The sequence below is a fragment of the Leucoraja erinacea genome, chromosome 34 (genome assembly GCF_028641065.1).
Source record: "Leucoraja erinacea ecotype New England chromosome 34, Leri_hhj_1, whole genome shotgun sequence".
NCBI classification, from domain to species: Eukaryota; Metazoa; Chordata; class Chondrichthyes; order Rajiformes; family Rajidae; genus Leucoraja; species Leucoraja erinaceus.
In genome coordinates, this window is record NC_073410.1 from 11504390 (window position 1) to 11526586 (window position 22197).

Below are 22197 nucleotides of genomic sequence, written 5' to 3' on the forward strand. Positions count from 1 at the left end.
GTGCACAAAACCAAAAGTCTCGGCACGCAGTTCCATCTGCCTAATCTCTCTCCTAACTTGGTTACAAGTAGATCATTGACCTGGAATAGGGAAGGGAAAACAGATTAATTTTATAACAGATGAGCACAAATTACTAATCAACCTCAATTAAGTTTGATATTTACAACAACAACAAATTGTGCTTCTGTCCATCACACAGACCAGTCTTCCCACCACTGACTCCATCTACATTTCACGCAGCCTTACAAAAGCAGCCAACGTAATCAAAGACTTGAGATGGACACAAAATGCTGGAGCAAGTCAGTGGGTCAGGCAGCATCTCTGGAGAAAATGGATAGGTAAAGTTTTGGGTCGGGACCCTTCAGACTGCCCAAAACACCACCTACCCATTTTCTCCAGAGATGCTGCCTGACCTGCTGAGTTGCTCCAGTATTTTGTGTCCATCTTTGGTACAAACCAGCATCTGCAGTTGGTTTTTATTAAATGGAATCAAAGACTCCCCACCCTGGGTCATTCCTTCTTCTATCAGTCCAGTCCGGCAAACGGTACAGAAGCTTGAAAACGCACGCCTGCAGATTCACAAACAGCTGCTGCCCTTCCATTATCAGACATCTGCATGGTCCTTCCATAAGTTAGCATTCTGTTCAATTCACCTCTACATCACTGATTATGCCTATGCATCATCAGTTCCTTTGTCTAAGGAACTGATGGCCTACAATGCTGAGAGGTATGTTCAGACCGTAAGGTCTGAATGACAATAAAGGATCTATCTATCTTGTGCTCTCTTCCACTTTGCTTTATCTATTGTACTTGAATTAGGAGTAAAGAAAGCAAACTTAATGCTAGCATTTATTTCAAGAGGGCTTGTATATAAAAACAGGGATGTAACATTGAAGCTCTATAAGGCATTGGTACGGCCACATTTGGAATATTGTGAGCAATTTTATGATTGGCATAATGGTGAAACCAATATGTATAAAAATATCCTTTAATAAAATCTGACAATGTGCACTTTAACCACATGTGTTTTTTTTCTATTACTAATCTCAAATTGTGGAGTACAGAGGCAAATAAATAAATGATGGGTCTTTGTCCCAAACATTATGGAGGGCACTGTAAATCTATGAGGAATCCATTGCTGGCAATAAATAAAAACAGATAAAAAGCAATGACAGTTGCCCACAAGACAGGTACATGGATAGGACGGGTTTAGAAGGATTTGGGCCAAGAGCAGGCAAGTGGGACTAGTCTAGATGGGATATGTTGGTCGGTGTGGGCAAGTTGGGCCGAAGGGCCTGCTTCCAAGTTGTATGACACTATGACATGCTTCAAGAGATTTCATATGTGTAGAACAGTGGTCTACACACGTTTTGTCCCTGTGAACAATACTTGACTAACTAAATTTATTAAATACATTTTTTACTAGCTTAGACATTTGGTATTGCCAATAGCAGGACATTAAATGTCCAACAGGAAGAAAACACTAGGTTGTACATTTCATCTCACAGTTTATGGGTGACAACATTTACAACACCATTGTTGTCTCAAAACGATGCAATCACGACAATGGCAGTGTCCAGCTTGCCATTATATACTTCAAATCTGGCCAATTAACTCTTGAAGGCATTCCATTTAATAAGAAATTTAACATGCTCTAAAGCTAATTTGAAACCCAACTCACAAGTACCATTCCATTATTTCTAAGAACATTATACAGCTTGATGCAATACATATTTGACCTCTAATTAACCCAAATTGCTCTAGCATTGCATTAACTTAATTATCTAAGAGTGCGGTTTGAGTACGGGGTTAAATGTCCAAGTAACAGTAGACTTATGGATTACTTCAACAAAACATCTTCCCTCAGGTCAATACTCCCACGGCAAAAGGCTGTAAATTTCAGAGATCAGGTTCTTCAGACTAAACCTCGAATGCTGATTCCTACGCACACCAGCACTATAATGCCAGATTAATCGGCTAAAAAGGAGTCTTTTAGTTGGCCACGTTTTAACTATTGGAATTTGCTGGATAGAAAACCAATCCTCAATATGTGGGATCTGGAGAAATGTATCAATTTATCTGACCATCCAAAATGCACAACTTTGTTTTTGCAAATCTTCCAGCAATGGCCATTGAAAACTCTTCCTCCTGAGAAACACAATGCATTTATTCTGCAAAGAAAAGGCAGGTTTTTAAATAGATTTTGCTTGCAAAAATGCGTTATACTGTTCAGCACGCACTGCTGCTGGAAGGAATACTCAGAGCTGGTGATACACAGTGATACACAGTGCTGGATCTGAAGAATGAATTGCCCCACATGCTCACTCCAGAAGACAAAGAACTGTGGGATACTTACACCAGGTCCACTTAAATCAGCAGGGGAACATAATTTTAAAAATGTGTCGAGGAGGCAGAAGGACAAGGCAACCATTTATCCACTATTAAAAAAATAATAATAATCTTAAGCATCATTCAACTGGTTGGTAAATAACAAAACAGAAATTGGTTGAATACAACTATAAGCAAAGCTTCAATTGGCACAACTAAAATATAATGTGGCATTTCAAATAGAATAAAATACAGGTCCACCACCGGTTTTCCGGTTCCAGGGCCTTGCAGTATTATCTGTTTTGCCAGACCGAGAAACTGGCCCACAAAGTCGGCCGCGGAAGTCGACTATGGGAATGGAACTGCCGGCTCCAGCTGGGCTGGTATTCCAGAGCCCAGGCTGCAAGGGGCAAATTCGACCTGCCGATCGGCGCGGAAGGCCCTTGTTTAAGGATACAGAGTAAGCCATTTAGAACGGAGATGAGGAAACACTTTTTTTCTCACAGAGAGTTGTGAGTCTGTGGAATTCTCTGCCTCAAAGGGCGGTGGAGGCCGGTTCTCTGGATACTTTCACGAGAGAGCCAGATAGGGCTCTTAAAGATAGCGGAGTCAGGGGATATTGGGGAAAAAGGCAGGAACGGGGTACTGATTGGGGATGATCAGCCATGATCACATTGAATGGCGGTACTGGCTCGAAGGACCAAATGGCCTACTCCTGCACCTATTGCCTATTGTATATGAGGAACACAATATGACAATAAACTTATAATCCTTTATAATGGATGCATGTTTGTAAGACAACATGGATAACAATCATAACTAATGGTTTATTACTGTCAGATACAGTGAAATGCTCTGTTTGCATGCGATCCAGTCTAATCATACCATACAGGGATCCAATCAAGGAATACACTAGTACAATAGGTAGTTGAAAGAGAAAGTTGGCAGAGTGCAGAACATGGTGCTAGATCGTTTTTTCATTACAGCTACAGAGTAACATAGATTTAAAAAACTGCGAGGGCCACAAGGAGTAGAGTTGGGAGATTGGAACTACACCCTCAGCTAATGAGAAGACTACTCAGGAAGCCTTTTAGACCATTTTTAATCCATTGTATCCATAAAGTCTTCCCACACAACCGTGCCAAGTGGTATAATAATAGGTATATTAAGATTTGAAATTTAGCCTGAAGGTTTCCAAGTTCTATTGTAAAATATTACAATTTCTTACCAGTTCGATTCATGTGGTGTATAAGATACATAGAAGGAAAAATTGGGTAAGGTTTCAAACAGTTTAAAACAACTTTCTAACCAATTGTTCCTGTAAAATTCTAGCAGCTGGAAAGTGGCAACATCCCTTCCAGCCCCAAGCGTTCTTTAGTGGACCACTAGTGGTGGGAAGATACAATGTATATTCCAAAGAACAATATTATTTCTTTCAGCATTGATACAATGTACGTGTAGTAATCTGTAACAAAATCACAAGAGGAATAGAATGGGTAGACGCCCAGAGTCTCTTGCCCAGAGTAGGGGAATAGAGAACCAGAGGACATAGATTTAAAGTGAGGGGGGAAAGATTTAATAGAAACCTGAGGGGTAACTTTTTAACACAAACGGTGGAGTTGTATGGAACGAGCTGCCGGATGAGGAAGTTGAGGTTGGTACTATCGCAACGTTTAAGAAACATTTAGACAGGTACATGGATAAGACAGGTTTAGAGGAATATGGGACAAATGCAGGCAAGTGAGACTTGTGCAGATGGGACATGTTGGACAGTGGGGCAAGTTGGGCCGAAGGGCATGTTTCCACGCTGTGAGACTCTATGATTATAATAAAATAAATATGATGAATTCAAGCATATGTCTGGAAAAGACTATCTAAACATGGTTAGATAAACCAACAGTGAAAGAACACTGAAAATGTGAATTAAAGAATACAGCCTTGAAAGGGTTACAGACACGATATGGGAGGAGCTTAAATCAAGGTCAATTTCAGGAATGGAGGAGCCTCAATGACAGTAAAACACAAAGTGCTGGAGTAACTCAGCGGGTAAAGCAGCATTGCTGAGAGAATAGACAGGCGATGCTCTTCTTCAGCTTGAAGAAGAGTCCCGATCCAAAGTGTCACATTTAGTTACTCTGAGTTACTCCAGCACTTTGCGTTTTACTCGAGCTTCCAGCTCCTTGCATCTGCAGCCTCAGTGGCAGCTCGGATATAAGGCACAAAAGGTTAGTGTGTGCTCAACAAGAACAAAATGGTAGTTTGTCAAAGTTCAAGCAGTGCCAGCTGGTTGAGCCTGTGTGTGAGTGCCGGTGAGAGCTGACCATCATTTTATGCTGCGAACTATAGCAGTTCCTGGTCAATTAGACAGGTCTGAATGTAATAGGCACAGAAATACATTTAGCAAAGATAAAGCACATGGCAAATAATTTTAATTAAACTCGATGAATAATTCAGAAACTGCTTCAAGTTTACCAGAGGTCCCTGCATTACAAACTGTGTTCCAATTGGATCACAACAGATGAAGTGTAGTCTACATGCTTGTACATCACATTCTGCAAAAACAAAAATTACAGGGAGGCATCTGCACAGCCGGTGGCAAGACACTGTTTCGACAAGTCTATTATCAGAAACAGCAAAACAATGTAAGCGCATGATTCATTTTGATGGGAGAAATAACACCAGTAAATTAGGCCAATTTAATTACGCTTATGTAGCTAATTAAACCTTAACCGAGCCATATAATTAAAAAGTGTAATTCCTGTGCTTGTTAATACAATTATGAAGAACCGGGCTGGAAAATCATAGGTAGACATAAAATGCAGGAGCAATTCAGCAGGACAGGCAGAATCTCTGACGAGAAGGAATGGGTGATGTTTCGGGTCGAGACCCTTCTTCAGACTGATGTCAGGGGAGTGGGCGGGACAGAGATAGAATGTAATCGGAGACAGTAAGATTGGTGGGAGAACTGGGAAAGGGGAAGAGAAGGAAAGCAAGAGCATTTGAAGTTAGAGACGTCAATGGTCATACCGCTGGGGTGGAAGCTACCGAAGTGAAATATGAGGTGCTGTGTTTCCAATTTGCGCTGGGCCTCACTCTGAGAATGGAGGAGGCCCAGGACAGAAAGGTCAGATTGAGAATAGGAGGGGGAGTTAAAGTGCTGAGCAACCGGGAGATCAGGTGAACTGAGCAAAAGTGTTCAGTGAAATGATCGCCGAGCCTGCGATTGGTCTCGCCGATGCACAGGAGTTGACACCTGGAACAGCGGATACAGTAGACGAGGTTGGAGGAGGTGCGAGTGCACCTCTGTATCACCTGAAAAGACTGTTGGGGTCCTTGGATGGTGCCAAGGGGGGAGGTAAAGGGACAGGTGTTACATCTCCTGCAGTTGCAAGGGAAAGTACCTGGAGATGAAGTGGTTTGGGTGGGAAGGGACGAATTCACCAGGGAGTTGCAGAGGGAACAGTCTCTGCGAATAGAAGATAGGGGTGGAGATAAGAAGATGTGACCAGTAGTGGGATCCCGTTGGAGGTGGCAAAAATGTTGGAGGATTATATGCTGTCTGCAACGGCTGATGGGGTGGAAGGTGAGAACAACGGGGACTCTGTCCTTGTTACAAATGGGGGAAGGGGGAGCAAGAGCAGAGTTGCGGGATATGGAGGAGACCCTAGTGAAAGCCTCAGCTATAATGGAAGAGGGGAACCCCCATTTCCTAAAGAATGAGGACATCTCCGATGCCCTGGTATGGAAAACCTCATCCTGAGTGCAGATGTGGTATAGACGGAGAAATTGGGAGTAGGGCATAGAGTCTTTACAGGAAGCAGGGTGGGAAGAAATGTAGTCCAGATAGCTATGGGAGTCAGTGGGTTTATAGTACATATCGATCAATAGTCTGTCTCCTGTGACGGAGACGATGAGATTTAGAAACAGCTTTGCTCTCTTAAAGGTGATGTACAGCTTTAAATAAAGCCAGATATGATTACTTTAATGAGGGACAAGATTTAGAGTTAATTTATTAATAGTAAAATGGAAATTAAATAACATAAATAGGAATAAGCAATTGGACCCCTGCACCATAACACCACTTTCTTTGCACAACATGGTACTCTTGATTCAGAAAACAAACATGAAATCCGTTTCAAATATGCTCATCCACAGGCCTTTTGGGCACAGAATTACAAAATTCACAATCCCAAGGGTGAAACAAAAAATCTTACATCTGTCCCAAATGTCTCTACCCTCGTTTTGAGATTGTGACCCTGGTTTCAGACACCACAAATATGGGAGACAGCAGCCCTGCATTGACCCTGTACTGGCCCCTAGTGAGACCACACCTGCATGCAGTTTTGGTCCCCTAATTTGAGGAAGGACATTCTTGCTACTGAGGGGGTGCCGATAATTTCTCCAAAGAATTAACATCAATGTTTACAATTTTCCTTTTTAATCTATTTAGTTGTATATACTTCATCATGCTTCTCATTGGATTACTGCAATATTCTACTATCCATTTTCTTGTTAATGCCTGGATAATGAATTGGAAATTTTCCATTCCCCCTTTAAACATCAGGATTAGTTTCGAAGGAAATGACCACCTTTAACATCTCAATAGTTACCACTGGACTGCTTTTTCTGCTGGTTATTACACCTTAAAAGGATTTTTTGTTCTAAACTATGTCATCATTATTTCCTTGTTAAGGTCTTATATTTAAAGTTTTTGAGTTACTCCAGCATTTTGTGTCTATCTACCTATATTTGCCCAGGAAGGAACTTTAGTTGCTGGTTTAAACCAAAGGTGGACACAAAAAGCTGAAGTAACTCAGCGGGTCAGACAACATCTCGGGAGAAAAGGAATAGGTGATGTTTTGGGTCGAGTCTGAAGAAGGGTCTTGACCCGAAATGTCACCTATTCCTTTTCTCCTGAGATGCTGCCTGACACGCTGTTCTACCTATATTTGCCATTTGCTTTGAGTTTAAAACATTTGCTTCAAATTGAACTAAAATCACTTCAATCTTTGAATAAAATTCTACTTTAGTATGATTACCCTTCCTTGAAAGTTCCCTCAAGTGTAAGATTGACCATTTCTCATACTTGATCTAAAATATGTTTGCTTAACATACAGATGTTGAAAATCAATTCATAGGTACTGCATGAATTACATTACTAATTTGCTTTTCCAGTCTACATATAGATCAACGTCTTCCATCCCACACACATTTATGAGTCAATTTCTATCTCTCCAAACTAGATTAACGCGTACCGATTTCTATTTTTGCATTAATGCATCTTATGAATGCTGCATGCATTTACACGCAACATTTTTTATTTTGTCGTTTTACAGATTTTACCGACTCTATTTTTTGTATGTTCTTGTGTTTTCTCATTCTGCCTGCGATTGACATATTTTGGATACATCACCCGATGCTACCCTGCATTATCACTTCATCCTTTCCCTATTGAACTTGCAAATTTCCCCTCACCCGATCCCCTCCTCAAACTGGATAGTTAAAAGCCTTATCTGTAGACCTTGTTATTGCATTCACTGGGATGTTAGCTCTAGTTCATTACATGCAAAGCCTGTTTCAAAAGAGCATCTCCCTCTTTCCCGAATATTGGAAGCAATGCCCCACATTTTAAAACCCACATCACCCACTACTCTTTGAACTGTGCATTCAGCTTTCAAGTCTTAATGACCCTATGTCCATTTGCATGCGACTTAGGTAGCTGTACAAAAAGTACTGCTACCTAAGTCACATCCCTCCCCACCCAAGTCGCACTAACTTCTCATTTTCACCCTCCAAACAGCTTATAATGGCCTGTTTCCTTTATCATCGTAACTTTTTTGCATATCTTTCATCCATCCTTCTTTATCTCAAATCACCGTCTATATCTCTCGTTTCCCTTATCCCTAACCAGTCCAAAGAAGGGTCTTGGCCCGAAACATCACCAAACGTTCGCTCCAGAGATGCTGCCTGACCCGCTGAGTTACTCCAGCTTTTTGTGTCTATCATCATCTCTAAATTACACTGGTTACCCAAATATCTCTCAAACACAAAAAGATCAAATGGCACATGGAAATGCCATCACCCCAAGTTCTCCATCATCTCAAAAATATACCACCAGTCTATCATTGCCACTGGCCAAAATAGTGGAATGCTTTTACTTAAAACTTTCAATTCATTAATCGCCTTCTCATGGGGAATGAAAGGATGGACTACAATGTCATCCTTTCCAGTCACACCTACAACTCATGAACTAATTATAAAAGCGGTAACCTATTTTCAAATATTAACAAACCATATCTTCAAGTGCCAGATGATTTATTTTATTCTGCCAGCCTTGAATGACAAATGAATATTAGCCGACTAATCATTATTTGTGGCCATAAATTATAACAGGAGAACCAAGAAAAAAATAATCTGGAATTCTTCAAGTCAGGTGGCATCAATGGAAAGAGAAAGGGTTTCTCTTTTCATCAGAACAGGGAAGTTGGTTAGTGGCACTGCTGTATAGTGGCTACTTCACAGTGCCAGAGACCCAGGTTCGATCCTGACAATGGGTGCTGTCTGTGAGGAGTTTGTATGTTCTCCCTGTGACCATGTGGGTTTCCTCCGGGTGCTCTGGTTTCCCCCAACATCCAAAGACATACTGGTTTGTTGGTTAATTGGCCTCTGTAAATTCTCCCTAGAGTGTAAGATAGAACTAGTGTATGGCTGACTATTGGTCGGTGTGGACTCGGTGGGCCGAAGGGCCTGTTTCCACGCTGGATCTCTAAAGTAAATAAAGTGGCAGAGTGAGTAGAGGGAGTGATAGCAAGTACAAAGGGAAACTCTCTGTGTGGGTGAGACCTGGGTTGCTGAGAGGATGAACAATAAACAAAAGGCATACAGTCAAAGGGGTGGGTTAGAAAGAGGAAATCTGAATGAAGGAATACAGATTAACACTATCCTACACACTAGGGACAATTCACAATTTTTACCAAAGCCAATTACCTTACAAACCTTTTTGTCTTTGGAATGTGGGTGGAATGTGGGAGGAAACCGGAGGACCCGGGGAAGATCCACGCAGGGAGAATTTATAAACTCTGTACAGACAGCACCCATAGTCCGGATCGAACCCGGGTCTCTGGTGCTCTAAGGCAGCAACTCTACTGCTGTGTGTGGGTCTTGGAAACAAAATAAGACATGGTTAAAAGGGAAAAAAAATCCTAAACTTGTAATTTAGAGATGCTGTAAAGTAAAACATGTGGGCATTGGTTACTGGTTAGCATAGGAAGATGACGTCAGTTTCTGAACACTACTTGCACAATAGCCAAACTTCAGTTTAAAATTGAAAGGTTGCCATGATTAGTTTTAGATTTTCACAGCTAATCCTATGAGGTGTTCAGAATTTATTCTCAGCTAGTCAGCCTCACTTCACATTGGCAGTACAAAGTAAAAATATCATCCGCCCCAACAAAGATTAAGAGTTTGCTGCAAGCAGAAAGCTAATTTGCCGAAACAAATATCTCCCTCGGATATTTTGCATCAGTGATGTCAGTTGTGAAAAAGACATAAAAATAAAGTGCAGAAATGGTGATGTTCTTTTTCAATAACCATTTGCATAAATGTGGTTGTGAAATGCAAACTATTTTAAAATATGGCATTTGCAGTATCCCCTCTTACACAAGTTGGATGGTTTAATTAAGCGAGAGCATTAAATAAATTGTGACTGAAGAGAAGGGTTTTACTGCATACTTTCTCAAATTACTACAAGTGGGCTGAAATTCCACCGTTTGTAAGATTATGCAAGGATCGATGTTGGTAGCTGACTTAAAGGTCATGGGGCTTCTATCATTAAATACTAACAGGCCTTGGTTAATAATGTACATAGTTATGACGGCCACTTAATTCAACAGTGTCCTCCTGGCCAACAACTATAATGAGCTCCTGACGAGTGTATCATTGGGCTCCAGTCAATCTAATGAATGGACACAAACAGCAAGCATCATGCATTGAGAGTGGACAGGATTTGTTGAAGACACAAGTTCAAATCAACACAGAAGATGCCACATGCAAAAAGTATTGCTTTAACCCCGGGGAGTTACCCACTAGGAGGTTATTTTTCTCCTATATTTCAACACGTTTAAATCCTGCCACTCTGCAGTTAGTCATACTGTGCACAAACAGGCCCTTCCACCCAACTAGCCCATGCTAGCCAAGATCTTCACTGGTCCCACCTGCCCACTTTTGACCCATGTTCCTCTAAACATTTTCATGTACTATCCATGTACCTGTTCAAATGCCTTTCAATAGTTGTTATAGTAAGTAAGTTCTGGTGAATAGCAAGTTAGAAAAGTCCGACTGTTCAAAAACCTGAGATTTTGCACCTTTTTCATTTCTCACAAGTTCACCTGTTCTATTTGGGCCAGAAGTGAGCATACTGTTCCTGTTGTCCCCACTAAACATTCTCGGCCACCTTGAAGGTGGCAAGAAACACAGCGGAGTTCAGAAGGTCTGCGATGACGCATATCGAGCCTACGATAAATGCATTTAAAAAATAAAAAAAAGATCAGCAGGCCTTGTAGCGCGGAAGAAGCTGTCCCTGAATCTGGTGGCGCTTTCAAGATTTTGTATCATCTTCCCAATAGGAAAAGGGAGACGAGGTAGTGACAGGGGTGACAATGGTCCTTGATTATGTTGGTTGTTTTCCAGAGGTAGTGTGAAGTGATTGGGGAGGGGGTGAGGAATTTTCTACAAAATATTGCAGCATTGGGAGGAGCTGCTGCCAAACCAAACTGGGTTGCATCTCGACAGGATGCTTCCTACACTGCATATGTAGAAATTGGTCAGAGTCGGAGACATGCCGAACTTCCTTCGTCTTCTGAGGATGTGGGTATGGTTATTTTTTGGTTTGATTTGATTATTTTGAATGGCTATGATACTTGGTGCTTAACATTTCTGTGGGCATTACACTGTGCACAACACTGAAGAAGAGTCCCGACCCGAAAAGTAATCCATCATTTTTCTCCAGAGATGCTATCTGTCCTGCTGAGTTACTCCAGCACTTTGTGTCTAACTTGATCATTAGGTCTGACTTTCTTGAGGAAATCACATCAGGGGACCTGCTTGTAATAGGTGTGGTTTAATGGGCAGATGACGTCTAATAAAGATATAATATTTGGAAGTCATTGGCAAAGCCAGCAATTATTGCCTATGCTTAATTGCCCTTGAGAAAGCATTGGGGAGTTGCCGTCTTGAACCACTGCTTTCTTTCTGGTGAAAGTTCTCCTACTGGTGGTGTGGGGCAGGAATTACCAGGACTCAAACTAGCCGTAGATGAAGGACTGGGTGATACACTTACAAGTCAGGAAGATGCACTGTTGAGAGGAAATACATGTGATGGTATATTCCCATGCACGTACAGCCCCTATCCATTTTAGTGAAAAAGCCAATTCAGTCACTCACCCAGTCCACTGTATAATTAAAAATGTTACTAACCTAGCATTTCTGTGCCAACTACATATTTCAATCATGTCCAAAGAACAACACTTACTGTATGCAAAAACATGTACGAGTCAAACAAATAAAAGGTTGATGCAAATCCTGACAACTAATTAAAACATGCATACTGGTTTGTGATTTCATTAATCACTATAAAAATATCTACATATAGCCCAGATTTGGAATGAAAATCTTTTTTTTTTTTCCATTATAGCCATTCACTATGGCATGTGCACAAAATCACTATGCCAACCCCCATGATGGCAAATGGGAAGCTCACAGAACAGATAGTGAAGGCAAGGACCCAACCCGGAACATCAACTATCCATGTTTTCTACAGATTCTGCCTGACCCGCTGAGTTACTCCAGCACTTTGTGTCATGTTTTCATAAACCAGCATCTGCTGTTCGTTGAATGCAAAGAGTATAAACATCTACTGTTGGAGTTAAAGTAGCTTGAAAGAAACAAAATAACCACAAATAAAAATTGAGCCTTCCTCAAGCAATTACTTGTTAGAATTTCAGGGGAACGAGGCACCAAATATGTTGGCCAACGACACAGCTGAAGAATCTCTCCAAACGACTTAATTGAGGACAAATTAATTGCTTTAACAAGAAACTGCAGATGTTGGAATCTTGAGGAGAAAAACAAAGTGCTGGAGGAACTAGTGGTTGAAGCAGCATTGTAGTGGGTATGGACAGGCGATATTTCGGGTTAGGAACCTTCTTCAGACTGATGGTGTAGGGAGGAGAAAGCTGGAAAAGGCTGGGTGGAGGTGGGATGAAGCCTGGCAAGTGATAGGCGGATCTGATCTGAACATCAAAGGCTGAAGTGAAAAGGAGACAAACGGTGTCAGATAAATAAAGAGGAGGCATGACATGTAAAGCATGAGAGAGCGATATGGGTAGAATGAGACTGGGGGGGGGGGGGGGGGGGGAGGGAAATGTGGAGTGGAAATATATTCACCATACAAAAAGGCTTCCTTCTAACCAAACTCTTTTTTTCCCAGGATTTCATTAAGCGACCTCAGCTGCCAAAAATATTATATTTGTTGTCAGCACAAGAGCACAACAGTTCAGTTCAATTCAGTTTATTGTTACGTGCACCGAGGTACAGTGAAAAGCTTTTGGGTTCACAAATTTATTTTCCAAAGGCACAAAGGTGACAAGGGCATGTAGAGCATCATTCTGAGAGAAGAAATCCATAGGCAAAGTCAGAAGGATTCCAGAATGACTCGGTGACCATCTTAAAAGTGTGTTGTTGAGTGGGAACTAAAGTCAAAATTTGACAAATCGGTTTTCTTGACCAAGCATAGATAAGTGATATAATCAAACTGCATTAGGTTAAAATGAAGGTACCAAGAAAGAAGTGTTGTATAATGTTTGAACTGAAAACAAACACCAATCATAGAAACAGTCTTATGGGTATCATGTCAAGATTAGTCAAAGGTGCTTGCTAAACCACACAAACAAAAATATTGCCAACACTGGGTAAAGATGGGTCAGTGATAGAAACTACTGATCTTAATCTTAAATGCCAAACCAATATTGTGATTTATGATTTTAACACACATGAACTATAGCAAGATAAAAAAGTTACACAAAGTACACAACAGGGCAGGCAACATCTCTGGAGAACAGATACAAAAGATATCAGGCAGAGACCCTTGTTCAGACTCCACCACTTTTGTGTCTTTTTTTTGTAAACCAACATCTGCAGTTCCATATGTCTTCACTATTGTGAGATTCATGGGCAATGACCAGGATGAAGCCTCGCAAAACTATCAAAACAACTCAGTCGTATAGCTGCCTTATAATTTCTATGTGGAGGAAAGAACAGCACAACAGCTGGTTTAAATCGAAGATAGACACAAAATGTTGGGAATAACTCAGCGGGACTTACTCAGACGTCCATCAGTCTGAAGAAGGGTCTCGACCTGAAACGTCATCCATTCCTTCTCTCCAGAGATGCTGCCTGTCCCGCTGAGTTTCTCCAGCATTTTGTGACTAACAGCACAGCAGCGCAAATTTTCACAAAAGTTTTCTCCCTCCACCACATATAAACACTATTGTGCTTTTTTTTATTGACAGCCTCAATTCCAATATTTGTCACACATTAATGCAACGTGACGTCAAATAAATATAATAATCAATAATACAATAATTTGTCTGTAATATTCGTTAACCAGACTATTATAGTTCAAACAGAAGTACTTAGTGAAAGGCATGGAACGTCCATTGTAGTTCATTGCTGACGTAGAGATGTGCTATATGGTTCAAGGTTCTGATAGAAGAGTCAGTGTAATTTTCGATTGACAAAAGGACCAATGCTGTACATAACATGCCAACAGCAATGTATGTCCCGCATTGAAGGAGCATATCAAGTTGGATTCTCAAGGTCCATCTCTTTCTATATTCATGACACCTTCTTTGTTGTTTGATAGTATGTGTTAAATGTATGTTTTAGTGTTCTTTAGCTTGTTTTATGTGGGGGGGTGGAGGGGTATGGAGGAAACATTTGCTAATCTCTTATCTTGACAGAGATGCGATTTTTTTCTGTATCGTATCTCCATCCGCACTGCGGCCTAACATCGAGGAGTTGGCAGCCTCTGCTGGAGACCGACTTCGGGTGCTCCAACCTTGGGAGCCTGCAGGACTTTAACATCGTGGAGCTCGCGGTCCCTAGTAAAAGACCAACTTCGGGAGCTCCTAGCCGCAGGAACTTTGACCATCCCGGCGCGGGAGCTATGATCGCCCAGATCGTGGGAGCTTCGATCCCCGACTGCGGATGGTTTGACTGTCCCCACCGTGGGAGAATAAAGAGGAAGAAGATTAGACTTTATTGCCTTCCATCACAGTGAGGAATGTGGGGAATTTGCTGTAGTGGATGTTTATGTTGACTTTTATGTAGTTGTGTGGCTTGTTGCTTTTGTTTTAGTATGGCAAATCGAATTTCACTGCACCTTAATTGGTACATGTGACAATAAACTGACCTTGAAACCTTAATTCACTTCTAAATTCCCCATCACCTTGATATTTCATGTTCAGTCACGCTATGAAACACAAGGACACAGTTCAGCTTCATAATAAAAGATCACATAAATCACACTACACATTATAAATAAGAATGTATGCATTCCTACCAATTCAGACTTCTAAAAAGCTTTTGATGATATATCACACAACGAGGTTTCACCAAAAGATTGAAGAATCCCTAGACGTTTTGTTACGATGAATTTGGAATGGGTTTGCAAACCAAAGTAAAAAAGAAATTTATGATTTGTTTGGTGACAAGTAATTAAGGACATCACTCAGGAATTCTTGCTGGGATTATAATTTGATTCATTTAATGATTAACGCACATTTGTTGGAAGTGAGGAGTGCAAATTTGCAGATGACACTTTTGAGTGCAAAGGCAATGCACAATACTTCTTTGCTTATGGAGTGGTCCTCAATTAGTTTAGACATACAGCATGGAAATAGACCCTTTGGCCCGCCAAGTCCACGCCAACCATCGATCACTCATGCACTCAAGTTCTATGTTATCCCACTTTCTCATCTCTTCCCGACACACAAGGGCAATTTTACAGAGACCAATTAATCTACAAATCTGCATGACTTTGGGATGTGGGAGGAAACCGGATTCATAGAGTCAGACAGTGTGGAAACAGGCCCGGCCAACACCAACCAACATGTCCCATCTACAATAGTGCTCCGCGGAAACCGACATGGTCACGGTGAGAATGTACAAACTCCTTAAAAGACAGCTCCCATAGTCAGGATCGAACCCAGGTCTCTTGACTATGTGAGGCAGCAGGTCTTTGAGCTGTGCAATTGAGTTTAACATAGACAATCCATAAGATAAGGATCATAACGGGTCACTGGCACTGAGGCAGCAGCTCTATCCACTGCACCATGATGTTTAACTTAGATATGTGGTGCTCACATTCAGGGTAAATGCTCACAAACAAGCATTACAGCAAAATGCACTAAAGGGTAGAAAAAGCAAGAGAAATTGATGTTTTCATGCACATATTGAAACTACTTGAGCAACAATGGGGTAAATAGGGTACATTAAAGGAAAAACATGTTCCTGGTGAAACACATTACTTACTGTATGTTGTCCTTTTAGAAGATTGTATCTCCAGCTCAAAGTGAGCGATAGCAAGATTTGAAAATGATTTAATAGGCTGTAGATCATGTTCTGAAGCAATACATCTTCTTTATCAAGGCAGGCAACAGAACTGCGAGTCTGAACTTTACAGAAGCATTTAATTGGGAGCTGAGATTCAAGGTGAATGTAATAGCATGTGTCCCAGTTAACAGTCTGGCCCAGTTAATTGTTTAGAAAAAAAGCAGGGTAACAATTGTTATTCAAGGCCATACCCACACACAATGTCAGGAGGTGATTTGTCCTCCAGAAAACAGAACCTGTGGAATGGCTACCACATCATGCAGTGAACACTAGGCCAGTAAATCACTTTGGGTGATACAATAAGAAAAAAAACAGCTACAAGGATACGCCTGAAGGCTTGTTGGCCGATGGGACTGGGATACACCTGAAGATTCATCAATCGGCAGGACCACCAACACGCAAGCCTGGCTCGTCAGTCGGCGGGACCGGGAACTCACCTGAAAGCTCGTCGGTCAGTGAGACCAGGAACTCACTGAAACGTTTGTCGGTCAGCGAGACCAGGAAGAAGCTGGAGATGTCGAATACCAGGAGCAAGGATAGGAGGGTGAACGGACCGGGGTCTGGCCTCCCGCACTTTCAAGGTCTGCTGTGAGAGGCGACCCCCGGGCAATAAAGATGGATGCTCATCCATTCACTGTCGATCTAGATGTCCAAGGAGGTGATGGCTGAAGGCCCTGCAACAGCCTGGGGCCTGCCTGGATCGACCACTCATAAGATCTAAAGCATGGACTGGACTTTGAAAATAGCGCCAAAACCTGGCACCTCTTGCATGCAGGATTATTTCTGTACACTTTGCTATTCTGGGATTGTGATCATGTTAAGTTATTGCTTGTTGCAAAGGAAATCTGGCAGATGAGGGACGTTTCTCCTGTCACTTTGAAATCAATGCCAACTACACTATGTTCAAGAAGGAACTGCAGATGCTGGAGAAACTCAGCGGGTGCAGCAGCATCTCTGGAGCGAAGGAAATAGGTAATGTTTCGGGCCGAAACCCTTCTTCAGACTGATCCAACTACATTATAATCTGTTCACTAAACATTGACGGCATGTACACAATTAACTTGTATTCCCTCATCCCCACCATTCTAATCAAATGGAGATTAAAAAATTGTTCCATTTGAACATAGTCAAACCACACACAAAATATACTGGGTAGAAAGTAGCCTTGCTCAAAGGTTTTTTTTTTAACTTGCACTTTGCATGCTTACAGACACATAAACATTGCATGAACTCCATAAAATTCATAATGTAATAAAAAGGAACTACAGATACAGGTTTATACCAAAGATAGATACAAAATGCTGGAGTAATTCAGTGGGTCAGGCAGCATGTCTGGAAAATACAGATAGAATAAGAACATTGACAAAATATCAATTTTCTCCAGAGATGCTGCCTGATCTATCAGTTACATTGAGTCCATAAAATTGATACATTTCTTGTAAAATTCACTTGTGAAATGTTAGGGTAAAAAATTAAAGCAAATGATCCTGCATTATGTCAGGTAGACAAAAATGCTGGAGAAACTCAGCGGGCGAGGCAGTATCTATGGAGCAAAGGAATCGGTGACGTTTCGTGTCGAGACCCTTCTTCAGAACTACTCCTCTCTCATGCCTACTTTGAAGTTTTCCTCTCTCTCTACTCCACTGCAAAATCTCCTCAAGGTATGCCTACTTTGAAGAAGCTCTCCTCCTTTCTCTTACTCCACTGCATTCTGTAAGAGTATATTTTGAGCATAAAATTTGAGGCCATTTGCAATGTTTATGAGCGTCACCAACATGACCTTCAAACCGAAGTAAAAGCTGTCACGTGACCATTTCCCTTGTCATTTAAGTTGTTCTGTGGGAACAACCCCTGCAAGACATTTCTAGCTAGACTATTTAAAAGTACGATCCTCTTCTTTATAGGGTTTACATGCTGCGCAGCTGTCGTTATAGGAAATCAAAGCAAACATTGCACACAAATGTAAAAATGGCATCCAAATGTCCAGAGACCAACAGGATTAAATTAAAATGCACCACTCCACATCGGTTGTTAAATTTAAGGTAGACCGTTTGATAAGCAGGTAAGCTACTAAGTCTCAACACCCACTCCAATATCTGCAAGTTATGGATGAAACTACAATACAGACAATACTCACATTCAAAGTTTTGATATATTTTAAGTACAGTGCACTGTAATCATAATCATAAAATAAAGAAATATGTTCAAATTGCAAATAAAAACAACATGATAAAGCTCCTTCATCCTGCATGTTAATGCATTTAATGAGGTCCAAAATATCTTTCCTTGCACCTCAAAAGCTCTCTAAATTTACCACAGAAACAATTTGAATATACACAAATATTATTTACAAATAGAAAAAATGACTTCAAACAGGCAGCAATCACAAAGTCACAAACTAACAATGTCCAAAATATATATTTCCTGGCACTTCGAAACCTCTCACTAAATTTATCATCATAACTATTCCACGGTACACAAATTTTGTTTACAAATAGAAAAATGACTTCAAACCCAGCAATCACAGAGCCAGATATTAACAATGGAGAGAGCTACTCTGCACCATCTTAAAAAAAAACCAAAAGCTGTATTAAAAGGATTCAACAAACCTGATAAACAGTTTTGAAGAGAGACAAATGGTGTTTATGTCACAATATCTTATTGGAACAAATATTTCATACAATCAAATGATGACAGGGCTTGTAAATGATAGATGCAAAATATATATGCTTGTGGTGAATTTAAATTTGGATAGTTAAATTATCAAAGATGAATAGTCAGGGTTTTTTGTAGATCAAGAAGAATGTAATATAACTATTGTTTATGCAAAATATTGTATAGCATAATTTTCCTATGCTACGTCTATAAAAACATCTAAGCATGCCCAAAAATAACAATTATCAAAAATAATCGGTCCAAATTACCATCCAAATTCTGTTTCTTGAAACAATTTAACCTAAACTTAAAAACTACAACTGTTTTTGAACCTCGCCTTCCTAAATAACATAAAAATAGACAGAACCATAACCATTTAACCGAAGCCACTGCATTCTGCATCAGGTAACGCGCAACTACCTGTAAACACCTTTCAACATTTCCACATCAACAGGGACGATAAAGGACGCAATTCTCCAAAGTTATTGATCGCTGTATTTTTGCGCTACACCGAATAGCGCAAACAAAGGAACAGCGGGGGAGGGTAGGAGTGGCAACGGGGGAGAGAGCGAGGGATATGGAGTAAATACGACAACTGGAGCGTGTAACATTTGTCTTGCAATCGGGAGAACAACCTAGGATCCATTCGCTACGAAGAGCAAATTAAAAAAAAAAACCTTATCCGGTCTGTCGTTACAAATATAAACAAACAAATACATGTACCATAATTAACACTAGAAAAAACTGGCTTCTAATAAATACAGGCGTGAAATCAAAAGGATCTGCAATAATAGTTTTCAGTGGAACGGTATCCGCCTGGTAAATTGACAGTCGCTGAGCTTTTGAGCATTTTGTTATGTCTGTCGAATGCTTTCCATTTGGAGAGGCGCTGCTGAAATTTGAGGTGTCGCTTTATCCTCGCATCGGATTGAAAGTGACATGGTTTTAATGCAAACAAAAGGGATCACAAAATGATGGGTTCAGAAAGGAACGATGAACAATGAGATGGGGAGGGGGGTGGGTGGGTGCTGTCAAAGTATCACCGAATTATTAAAAAAAAAAACAGCAAGCTATCGGAAATATCAACAGTGAAGAATTGTAAATAATTTCAAGTTCTACACAAACGCAACATTTGTCCTAATGTTTATAAATAAACAGAGGATTCATCGAGCACGATCGCAATCAAAGATCCGGCGATTGTGTAAACCGCTTGGTCATGCCTTGCATTAAAGAGTCCTCTGGGCACAATCTTCTGTCCCCAAAACGCGTGTGTGGGTGCGCGGATAGAGGACAAGACTGTGAACTGACGGCCACTGTAGAAACAGAGGGCTCGAGTGAAAGTCAAAGGGCTTTGCAAATCATTCCAGGGGGTTGGAAGGGAGCGCTGGGGAGTCAGTGTGAGCCGTGGGGATGGCAGGGAAGAGGGACAGTATCCCACGGTGGGACTCCAGGGTGACAGTGGGAAAAGATGGAACGTCAGGGTGACAGAAGGTGGGACCTTGACTGGGAGAGGAGGGGGGGGGGGGGGGAGGGAGGGTGGGGGAGAGAGGGGGGGGGGAGGGGTGGAGAGAGGTGGGGGAGGAGAGAGGAGGGAGAGAGGGGGGTAGTAGTTGGGGGGTAGGAGCTGTTATAGTACGTGCCTCAACTACCTCCTGACAGCTCGTTCCATATACCCATCACCCTCTGTGTGATAAAACTGTCCCTCGGGTTCCATTTGGAGAAGTAGACCTTTCACCTCTCACCTGAAACATACGCCTTCTAGTTCTTGACCCCCCCCCCCCCCCCCCCCTCTCCACTCTGGATAAAAGGCTGTGCATTACCCCGATCTATTCCCCACATTATATTATACACCTCTATCACCTTATCAACGAATAGAGTCCTCACCTGCCCAACCTCCCCCTGTAGCTGAGCCCCTTGAATCCTGGCGACAACCGCTGGGTGTAGAAGATTAAAGGGTAGACCTCACTGGTCAAAAATAGGATTCCAGGAATATTGGGTGGGGGGGGGGGGGTGTTCCTCAAGGATATAGGGGGAAAGTTAAACTGATCTCCCTGGATTAATGGGAAGAGGTACCCTGATGCCAGGATTATTGTGTGGGGGGTGGATTACTGGGATAGACACTGATTCCACCTTACTAGGGAGAGACACACCGATCCCAAGATTACTGGGGAGAGAGTCACGGATCCCAGAATTACTGGGGTAGACAGACATTCATCCCAAATTTACTGGGAAGAGAGAGAGGGAGAGAAAAACTCTGATCCCAGGATTACTGGGAGAGCCAATGATCCCTGAATTACTGGGGAGAGAAGCACTCATCCCAGGATTACTGGGGTAGACATAGATCCAAGGATTAATAGGGAGAGACATGCTGATCCCAGGATTACTGGGGTAGAGACAATGGTCCCAGGATTACTGGGGTCTGAAGAAGGGTATAGACGCGAAACGTCGCCTATTTTTCTCTCCATAGATGCTGCCTCACCCGCTGAGTTCCTCCAGCATTTTTGTCTACCTAGGATTACTGGGGTAGACACTGAGCCCAGAATCACTGGAGGGGGGAGAAGAGATACATTGGTTCCCAGGATTATTCGAGGAGAACTGGAGATGACAGACCCTGGGATCTGGGGGAGGGACACAACACGTCCCCAAAGTTGGTCTCCCGGGATTTGGGGATGGGGAGATAACAGTCCCCAGGATTGGTGGCGGTGGGGCGTCAGTGTGAGCCGTGGGGATGGCAGGGATGAGGAGGACGGTATCCCACGGTGGGACTCCAGGGTGGCAGAGGGTGGAAAAGATGGAACGCCAGAGTGGCAGAAGGTGGGACCCTGAATGGGAGAGAGGGGTGGAGAGAGGGCGGGTGAGGAGAGAGTAGGAAGAGAGGGAGGAGGAGAGGATGGGGGGGGGTCAGGGGGGGGGGGGAGGAGGAGGGGAGGATGGGGGGGGGGAGGAGATTGGGGGGGGGGGATGAGAGGAGGGGGGGGGGGGGAGAGGAGGGGGGGGGAGAGAGGGGGGGGGGGGGGAGGGGGGGGGGGGGGGGGGGAGGGGGGGGGGGAGGGGGGGGGGGGGAGGGGGGGGGGGGGGAGGGGGGAGGGGGGGGGGGGGGGGGGGGGGGGGGGGGGGGGGGGGGGGGGGGGAGGGAGAGGGGGGGGGGGGGGGGGGGGGGGAGGGGGGGGGGGAGGGGGGGAGGGAGGGAGAGAGAGGGGGGGGGGAGAGGGGGAGAGAGAGGGGGAGGGAGAGAGGGGGGGGGAGAGGGGGGGAGGGGAGGAGGAGGGGATGGGGGGAGGGGGGGGGGGATGGGGGGAAGGGAGAGGGGGGGGGGAAGGGGATGAGGGGGGGGGGGGGAGGGGGGGGGGGGGGGGGGGGGAGGGGGGGGGGGGGAGAGGGGAGGGGGGGGGGGGGGAGAAGGGGGGTAGGAGGGGGGGGGGAGAGGGGGAGGGGAGAGGGGAGAGGGGGGGGGGAGGGGGGGGGGTGGAGAGGGGAGGGGGGGGGGGGGGGAGGGGGGGAGGGGGGGGGGGGGAGGGGGAGGGGGGGGGGTGGGGGAGGGGG

The 22197-nt window shown here is 43.1% G+C and overlaps 1 protein-coding gene across 4 annotated transcripts in view; it reads right to left on the minus strand.

Moving 5' to 3' along the window:
- The window catches only part of mapk8b (mitogen-activated protein kinase 8b), a 72816-nt gene that overhangs the window by 50387 nt on the left and 232 nt on the right, over window positions 1–22197 (minus strand). Inside the window, exon 1 of one of the 4 annotated variants that reach the window (XM_055661833.1) lies at window positions 19075–19203. The exons of the other annotated variants lie outside the window; for them this stretch is intronic. The gene's annotated coding sequence lies outside the window, so the exon portion shown is untranslated. Of the gene's footprint in view, window positions 1–19074; window positions 19204–22197 lie in introns of those variants that run through there. 4 annotated transcript variants of the gene reach the window in all.